Source organism: Jaculus jaculus, chromosome 2 (genome assembly GCF_020740685.1).
Source record: "Jaculus jaculus isolate mJacJac1 chromosome 2, mJacJac1.mat.Y.cur, whole genome shotgun sequence".
NCBI classification, from domain to species: domain Eukaryota; kingdom Metazoa; phylum Chordata; class Mammalia; order Rodentia; family Dipodidae; genus Jaculus; species Jaculus jaculus.
The window spans coordinates 98,957,277-98,966,947 of NC_059103.1; the positions used below are offsets into that span (position 1 = coordinate 98,957,277).

The window sequence follows — 9,671 nt, forward strand, 5'->3', positions numbered from 1 at the left end:
CACAGGCAAGCGCTTAACCGCTACGCCATCTCTCAAGCCCTCATTCCTAGATTAAGTTTCTAAGGACTGTTCTGCGTGGTAGCGTCTTTCACCAGGATTCGCTGCATTCCTCTCTGGTCTCTTCTGGCACAGTGCAGGCCCAGCCGAGTGCTTCCCTATTTCCTTGACCTAGTCACTACTTTATAGGATATTACATTTTCTTCTCAAGGGTCACCAAATCTTTATTTTTCCTCCCAACTGTGTTACTTAAGGGCTCTATAGAGAAAAAGAAACAATAGAATGAGTATATAGTACAAAAAGGGAGTTGTTAGATCAGCTTATGTGGTAAGAGCCTCAGAGTCCAGTAGCTGTCTGTATGCTGGAGAGGGTGAGAACCTGTGAGCTGTTCAGTTCCCCAGGCTGACTGTGTCTGCCATTCCTGTCTGGCACAGATGGCTTGATGGATTCCTGGAGAGCTGCTAGTCTTTATCCACATGGTAACGTTGAAGAAACTGGGTTCTGATGGCAGGGAAGCTGGTAGCAATGGCCACAGCAGCAGCAATGGCCCAAACATGTTCACCAGCAAGAAGCCCCCACAGTCACTTAAGCAGCACTGCTATTTTCTCAAACCTCTTTATATCTGGGCTGTTGGAAAGTTCTGCCCACCTTAGGGGCAGGTCTTCCCTCCAGCTAACCGTTCCTAGAAGTGCCCTCACAAATCAGAGGCATGCCTCTGATGATTCCAGATTTTATCAAGTTACTAATCAAGATTAACCATCACTCCAATGTTTCATAGTGTTCTTAGTTTAAAAAAAATAAACTTTTATTTAAGAATCTCCTGTGTTTCTTTCTACTGATTTTGATGGCCTGTGGGCTCTGGACTTAGAGACAAGTCATACTTTGCTCTTCCATGTCTCCATTGATACTTGTATTTTTCTTACCAGGTCAAAATTGTGATACCTGTCTTCCTTCTCTTTCCTTTCTCAGCATAAGTGCTCTCTTTGGGTACTCACTGTGTTTTATGAAAACAGAGTTTTGTTACACATAGCACATGGGTTCAACAGGGATAACTATGCTTGAATGTTAGATATTTTTTAAACTTTATTTCTTTGTTTCTCTTTTTCTTCATATCATCATCTTCCTACCATCAACATATATTTCATATTCTAAGAAAATCATCAAATATGGAAACAAAATAACTTCTTTTTTTTTTCCAACAGAAGGCCTCAAAAAATTGAGTTGTAACTCAAAACTGTTCCTCTCCATGGAAATCTTTAGTAAAAGGCAAAAGATTTATTCTAAGATAACTTCTTAATACTAAATTTCAAGGATGAGAAAAATAATCAGCATTTAAAGACCTTTTAATCAAGAATATAATTTAATGTATTTTTGTAAAAAGATGACAAGGTAGAAGGCAAATAAGGAAAATATAACTGTATTCAGCCAACATTTACTTTCTGAAGGCTTTACTAGTTTAAAATCTACATTAAGTACTCAGTGGGGGGGAAAAAAAAACAACAAGTGTTCATGGACATCACCCTGTTGGTCTGAAGGGGAAATGCAAGTGGTAAGTGTGCCCTTGAGTTTTCTGCTCTGTCTGCTGGGAGGAAGGTTGTAGTAATTTGTTTAACAATGGTTAATTGAGAGCAGTTACATAAAAGGCACTAACTAAATGAGATTATAGTTTTTTACTTTCGAAACAAAAGCCCATGCAGGTCTCAAACTTGTGATCCTCATCCCTCAGTCCCTCATATTACTAGATTCTGGGAATATAAGTGGGCACCAATAATCCCAGAATATTATAATGATGATGCATATTTGAGGTAAAGGTGACATTAGGGCTGTCTTTGAAGGACACAAACGTTTTCAGAGCCTTGGGGAGAGCAGAGAAAAGGAAAGAACAGTTTAAGTGAAGCACAGTTTTGGGAAGACACCGATGTGAAAACAACCAAGAGTTTGGATAGTTTGGGAAAATAGAACCATCAGTGGCTAAGAGGGCTACTGAGGGATGAAACAGAAAAAGTTCCCAGTCAGTCTGTAGTTGAACCAAACCACATCCTGCTGTCCTGTATATTAGTCAGAACCTCTGTAATGCCTGTTCACCTTCCTCCTAGTCACATGGACAAGGAGAGTGAGAGTGATTGGCTTTGTGGATTGAACAGAATTTTAGGGGGAAGTTCTGCTCTCTCTATAAAGGGAGTGATGCTTGTTATAGAATGAGACTGCATAAGGAAAATTCTAATAAAATAAAAATCAGAAGGATCTGAACAAGGACCCTGACATCTTCTTCTGTTTTGGGGAATACTATTAAAAATAAGATGAGCCTCATGAATGATAATAAACTTAGGTAAAATGAATAAAATTATTAGAAAAATATACCAAAAGTGATTCAGAAGAACGCTGATAAGTGTAGAAAGTAAACCAGTATTTTAAAAATCTTCTTGCCAAGCAAACACCAAGTCCATATGATTTATACATGAGTTCTACCAAATGTTTAGGAGTATGATTATTCCAAATACAGAACATGTCTTAAGAAAATAGAAAATGGCAAGATACTATCTACTTCATTTTAGGAATACATATGTATATAAAATGATGGGTGCATATTATATATAACACAATGTATATTGCATGATACTTTTGTTATATACAAATGTATATAAATTTGTACAGAATATATAGACTTTATAGTATTCAACCCAGAGAAAGAATAGCACATAAAAAATACTGAGCTACCTCATTTGTGAATATAGATGTTAAAAGCCCATCATTACCATATATCCAAATGTATGAATCTCACAAGCATAAGTAAAAGAACCAACTCAGAAATTTATGTTTTGGGGGGAAGGGGTTGTAGGAAAGTTGAGATAGGGTATCACTATGCAGCCTTGGCTGGCATGGAACTTACTATATAGACCAGGTTGGCCTTGAACTCTCAGAGAGCCATCTACTTCTGCCTCTGCAGTGTTGAGATTACAGACAGCAAGCCACCACACCTGGTTAGGATCCTGGTTACCTCTGTGTAGAAGTAAGAATGCACAATCTCTGAGGGCATTTGGGAGAAATTCACTGTCTTTAGTAATGTTCTCTGTCTTAGAATTATTCTTGTGTCATCACACACATTTAGATTTGGAAAAGTTCTTTGAAATAGACTATCCTTTTTATTTTACTTATGAGGAAACTAGGGTGAGGGCTTCTAATGCTTTTCATGTAAACACACAAAATCATTCAAACCTCTTGCTAATGCTCTTCCCACTATAGACACTGGCAGAAAGTGAAAGAGTTGTCTGCTTGGATTTGTTTATCCAGATAAGCTGTGATTAAGTGGGAAATCTTTATTGCAAAAATCAAATGACAAAACTATCACTTGAGGGCTGGAGAGATGGCCTAGCGGTTAAGTGCTTGCCTGTGAAGCCTAAGGACCCCGGTTCGAGGCTCGGTTCCCCAGGTCCCACGTTAGCCAGATGCACAAGGGGGCGCACGCGTCTGGAGTTCGTTTGCAGAGGCTGGAAGCCCTGGCGCGCCCATTCTCTCTCTCTCCCTCTATCTGTCTTTCTCTCTGTGTCTGTCACTCTCAAATAAATAAATAAAATATTTAAAAAAAACTATCACTTGAAATTACTTATATATATATATGTATATATATATATATATATATATAATTGTTTTAATAATTTATTTGCAATATATCAGAAATTACCTGGGTGTAGTGACACATACCTTTAACCACAGCACTTGGGAGGCTGAGATAGGAGGATCACTTTGAGTTCATGGGAACCCTGAGACTACATAGTATATTTCAGGTCAGCCTGGGTGAGGGTAACACCCTGCTTTGATAAGCAACAACAACCCCCTCCCAAGAAATTAGTTTCTTATAATGAAATGTGAGCAGCTATCATTATGTGCTCCCTATGTGTTTATAAAGTTTTTACATATAACAATAAATAATTTGATGCATAGATTTATTCAATTTAGAGTCATAGTTTCTTCTTAAGGAGCATCACCTTGTTGTATTGTGATTAGTTATAATATAGTGATTTAATTTTCAGAAACATAAGGTTGTTGGGGAAGTCTTCTAGAGGTATATGATATGAGAAGTCAGCAGAATGATAAATGTATCAAGAGGGAGGAGAGGCAAGAAAGGGAGAGGGAGGATTAGACAAAGAGATAAACAGAGAGAGAAAGAACAACATAGGGAAAATTTATGCCTTGAGAGTAGAAAATCAATATATTATTCATGTCCTAAATATAATTAATACTAAAATATGATGAATAGCTAGTGCAGGTTAGTCTAGGGTGATTATTTCAGAAATATTCAAGGTCCTTAGTATGAAGTGGTTACTTAGCTCCCTAGCCTATCCCAAGGCCATATTATTGCCTATATTATCTGAAATACAGGTTTATCTGGGCTATCTGTAAAAGGACTATTTCTTTCTTTCTATCCTTCCTTCCTTCCTTCCTTCCTTCCTTCCTTCCTTCCTTCCTTCCTTCCTTCCTTCCTCTGTTCCTTCTTTCCTAATTTCCTTCCTTCCTTCCTTCCATTCTTTTTTTCTTTCTTTCAACATGGTCTCACTCTGTAACACAGACTGAACTAGAATTATTGATGATCCTCCTGGATCCTTTGCCTGCTAAGTGCTAGGATTACAGGTGTGAGCTACCATGTCAAGCTAGGACTATTCTCTTCTATCAGCATAAATAATAAAATTTCTGAGGTAGAAATAAATGGTGATACCTCACTATCTGTTTTTATAGAAAAGAATGATTAAAACATATTATGAAATTGAAGCCATGGGAGAAAAGGTGAAAAGGGAAACAGAGGTTTACAATGACAGAGCATGAGGCACACCAGGAAGAGAATAGGTGAAAAAGAGTCTTTAGTGGAAGCTGGAAGAGCAAAGGGGAAATCTTGAGAGATGGGGGGGTTCAAGTTCTGGTGAAGCCAGAAGAGTCAAATACTGCTTAGGGTTTACTGTGGAGTACCTTCTGGACTTCTTGACAATGAAGTCACTCATTTCTGTGGAGTTGTTAGAACAAATCAGCTACTAGATGTAAAGGGATGCAAAAGGGTGAGGAAGAGACAACTGGGCTTATAGTTATCTCAGGATGTTTAATTCTGAAAAGGTAATAGAGATAGGGTGGGAACTGGAAACAGATGTGGGGAGGAAGAAGGTTTTCTTATACAATGTGGGAGAGCAGAGCATGCTAACTAACAATGAAATGAGAAAGGGAAAGGATGGGGCAAATTAATCATGTGAAATAACAAAGAATATGGGATAGATGAGAGGCAGAAAAGAAAAGAGATTAATGACAAGAACTCTGTCTATAAGTTAAGCAGCATGAAGGGAAGATGAGGGCTGAGAGAGTAGGTCATTCCTACCCATTAGGAAAATGCAAATTGAAACAACCATGAGATTCCAATTTACACCATTAAGGATGGCAATCATTAAAAAACCCAATAATGACAAGTGTTGGTGAGGATGTGGGGAAAGAGGAAACCTTACCCATTATTGGTGGGAATGTAAGTTTGTACAACCACTATGGAAATCAATTTGGAGATTTTTGAAAAGGATGAACATAGAGATACCAACAGACCCAGTTATTCCCTTTCTGGGCATTTACCATAAATGTTCCATGCATCAATATAGAGACATTTGCTCAACCATGTTTATAGCTGCTCAATTCATTATAGCTAAGAACTGGAATCAACTCAGATTTCCATCATTGCATGAGTGGATAGCAAAGTTATGGTACATTTACACAATGGAATTCTACTCAGCAGTAAGAAAAATATGATACAATGAAATTTGTAGAAAATGGACAGACTTGGAACAAATCATACTCAGCGAACTCATAATAATCATAGAAAGACAAACACCGCATGGTGTCACTTATCTGCAGTTCCTAACCTGGCCCTGCTAGAGTTGTCATACCTGATAGGCAATTCAAGGCACAGACAGTAGGGATGGAAGGGTTGGGGGGAGGGGAGAGGAGGGAAACAAACACTAAATCAAATCCGAAATGAGCTGGTACCATAGAAACCTTTATCCTTGGAGATAGCCTAAAGGATATAATCCTGAAAAGGACTAAGGGGGGAGCACCTGAAAAGTAGGGCTCTGGTGAGGGTGGGATGAAGCCTACACTTAAAAAAAATATTTCTGTCTCTGACTTGTATCTCCCAGTACCAGAGGTTGCTTGCTACCCACATTGAGCTGTTGTTTGGAGAGAACTGCAAGTTCCCCAAATCAAGGGAGCTTTCTGTCAAAGCACTTGATTACATACCTGAGGCAAAGGCTAAGACCCTATTTCTGAAGACACCATATGCTGCTGACACAGAACATGGAGAGACCTGGCTCCTGGCCGAAATTCAGAAGAAAGCCAGTCTCCAGACAGACTGTCTAGTGCTGGAAAGTGCTACATGAGCTACTGGGGAAAGTGGCCAACAGTGGTCTGAGTCACCAGAATTCTCAGGTACTCAGAAGCAATCACCCTGACACAATGTACATGCCAGTGCAATAATGGTACACTGCCTCAGTAGGTAATCAATAGCTTCCTGATTGGCCAAGAGATACACTCAGTATAAAGGAACCCTTATCTGGAATTGGGAACCAGATCAGAAATCCTATGGAAACAAAGGTCATGTTCTCCAGTATCAAGCTCTCATTAGTCTTTGGCTAAAAGAGGAGTTACATACATCAAATTGTCCCTAAATTAATAATGCTTATACCATTTAAGCTATGCTGGCTTCACTCTCCATCGGAGAATCTGTTCTTCTTTTTCAAAAGGTAGCAAAGACTTGAGGAGATAAACTACCCCACACACTTCAGCCAAGCCACATCTGAGTCCACAGAGGAACTGGGGAGACAAGCATAAGTGCTGCCCTATGCTGTTCCTTATAATCAGTGCCAAGGTGTAGGAGACAGATCCTGAGGACACTCAATACCTACCAAAGCAGAGGTCCAGAGGCTCCTAAGAGCTAATCACTGAAGTAGGCTTAAAACTCACCCACCACTGCACAGAGAATTTTGTGGAAAAAGGGGGTAAAAGATTGTAAGAGCCACAGGTTGAGACATCATGCCTGGAGGGATTCCGTCCCCCCTCTCCAATAAAAATAAACTGACTAATGCTCCCATAATGAATAAGCCACAACCCCATGGGGGAATACCTGCAACCCCACTGAGGAAAGTTCCCGATGTAATAGGTCAGGAACTAAGAGAGGGTACCAACACATGATGTATCCATTTAAAATATGTTGTAAATGATAATAATAAACATAAAAAAGTGAAGCTGGTGATCTCCTTCAGTTACTGTCCACTTTAATTTCTGAGACAGGATCTTTCTCTGAACCTGGAGCTTGCTGACTCAGCTTGAATAGCTAGGCAATGAATCCTTAGGGATCCTCCTGTCTCTGCCTCTACATTCTAGGATTATAGGCCCCATTATTGCATGTGTGCCTAGGACCTGAACTCAGTTCCTCATGCTTACATGTTGAGCACTTTACTCACTGAGCCATATCCCTAGCCCTCAAGAGAGTCATTTTCTGGTAGAATTTATTTTCCCTGTGAAGAAAGCAGCACTGGCATCTTACTAAGCCTGGAGGTGGAATGTTGGAGGCTCAAGGAGCAATAGCTCCAGCCAGTGAGCGACTTCTATCTTGACCACACAGTAGAGCCACTTGTGGAGACATCCTTCACTTTGGACAAAATCATCATAATCTCTGGGAGCAGGACCCTTGTAGAAGAACTTTTAAGAGCTCAAGTGGTTTTTACATGGTAACAAGACATGGTAACTATGCACTAAACCCTGGCTTACTTTTAAAATCAGTTCAGGGGGCTTTTAAAATTACTTGTGCCAGGATGTTACCAAGAAACAGCCTGATTTTATTGGTCTGGGATAGAGACTAGGTCTAGGTGTCAGGTCTTTTGAAAACTCCCCATGATTGCAATGGGCCATGAGGATTGAGAAAACGCTATTGTACAAGGGAATGAGGCAGCACAGGACATTCAGTTAGTCCTAGAAAACCCAGGCTTGTATTGATGGCAGCTTGCAGAAATGTATGATACACCAGCAGAACTCTGTAGCGAAAAAAGGAATGGTTGCATTCATCTGACTTGATGCATTTTTAATTGTGACTCACTTCAAGAAAATGAAATTTGAAGATATTGTCATTTGAGGGGTTTAAGGATTTGTTATGAAGTTTCAGCTATATAAGAATGAGCTGAAGGACTGAAGAGCTCAAAAGGATCCTGAGGCAGGAGCATCCTGTGAGGAAGAACAAATACAGAAAGAGCTGGTGGTAAATGTGGAGGATAATCAGATATTGACTCAAATGTTTTCTTTGTTGCTTATTGGGACTAATCCAGGCTAATATTAATGCCAGTAGTCAAATAACACTACATGAGTAGGCATTAAGAAAGAGTTACATGTTGGGTCATGATTTGCAGAGACATTTATCATACTAATAACTGGGGGCTAACTCCACAATGCACGACCCATTTTCATTAACAAGGAGGATCTAATGGGAGGGGGTAGATCACAGATGAGCCTAAATAATGGTACCAAACTGCCTGTATTCACTGAAATGAAAACTAATAAATTAAATTTAAAAAAAAAAAAGAGGAGGAAAAGATCATGACATCAAAATAAGAGAGACTGATTGAGAGGGGGAGGGGATATGATGGAGAACGGAGTTTCAAAGGGGAAAGTGGGGGAAGGGAGGGCCTTACCATGGGATATTATTTATAGTCATGGAAGTTGTTAATAAAAAAATTAAATAATAAAAAAAAATGATCTTCACTCAAGGTAGTATGATATTTTGGGACAATACATGTACTATTTGAGTAGACTTGAAGCCTTGCATTTCTGGGCACATGTTGGAAATAATCGAATGGTGTTTGGCCTTAGTTTTTGTGTTAGTTGCTCTTCTTACTGCAGTGATAAGATAGCTGACCAAAGCATGTGAGGGAGTAAGGGCTTGTTTCAGGTGACACTCAGAGCAGTGGCCCCCTTGGTGAGGAATGCCACATTGCATCTGAAGTCAGGAATTAGTGGCCAGTGTGTGCTTGTCCTCAGCCTCATTTTCTCCTTTTTATTCAGTTCAGTACCCTAGCCCATGGGACAGTGCTGCCAACAGTGAAGGTGGGTCTTCCTACCTTAGTCAAACTCATCTAGAGACTCCCTTACAGACCTGCTAATAGATTTGTCTCCTATGTAATTCCAGAAACAATCATGTGGTTAACAGACATTAACCATCACAGAGACCAAGGCAGGTACTTGATTCTGACACTACTTAGGAGGTTGGATTTCTTAAAGGAAATTCACAGAAATCTCCAAGGCCTTCCATCACTCTGTAGAGAGCTCTGTGTGACCTCTAATGAGACACTTATCCTGACCAAACCTTCTCACTGTTTACCTTAAAACTGATCCTCCTCTTAAGAGTTTCACCTTCATGAGCTGCTTCCAGTTGGTATGACTCTTGGGCATAAAATTTTGTCTTTTTTACACTTCAGCTTCAAAGGGTAACACCCTAGCCAAAACATTCCTATAAGAAAGGACAAAAAAATAACTTCATAAGGGAAAGTTAAGAATGTAAGAATGATGGTCTTTTTAAAGCTGAAGTTCCTGATCCGGCAACAATTTAATTTGGAAACACTGGGAACTTGCACTGGGCTTTATTCCCTCCCTACTCCTTCCTG

The 9,671-nt window shown here is 39.6% G+C and overlaps 1 pseudogene; it reads right to left on the reverse strand.

Annotated features, from left to right (window-relative positions):
* Positions 1 to 1,187: 1,187 nt before the first annotated feature.
* LOC123458918 lies at positions 1,188 to 1,331 on the reverse strand (annotated as a pseudogene).
* Between the last annotated feature and the right edge of the window lie 8,340 nt (positions 1,332 to 9,671).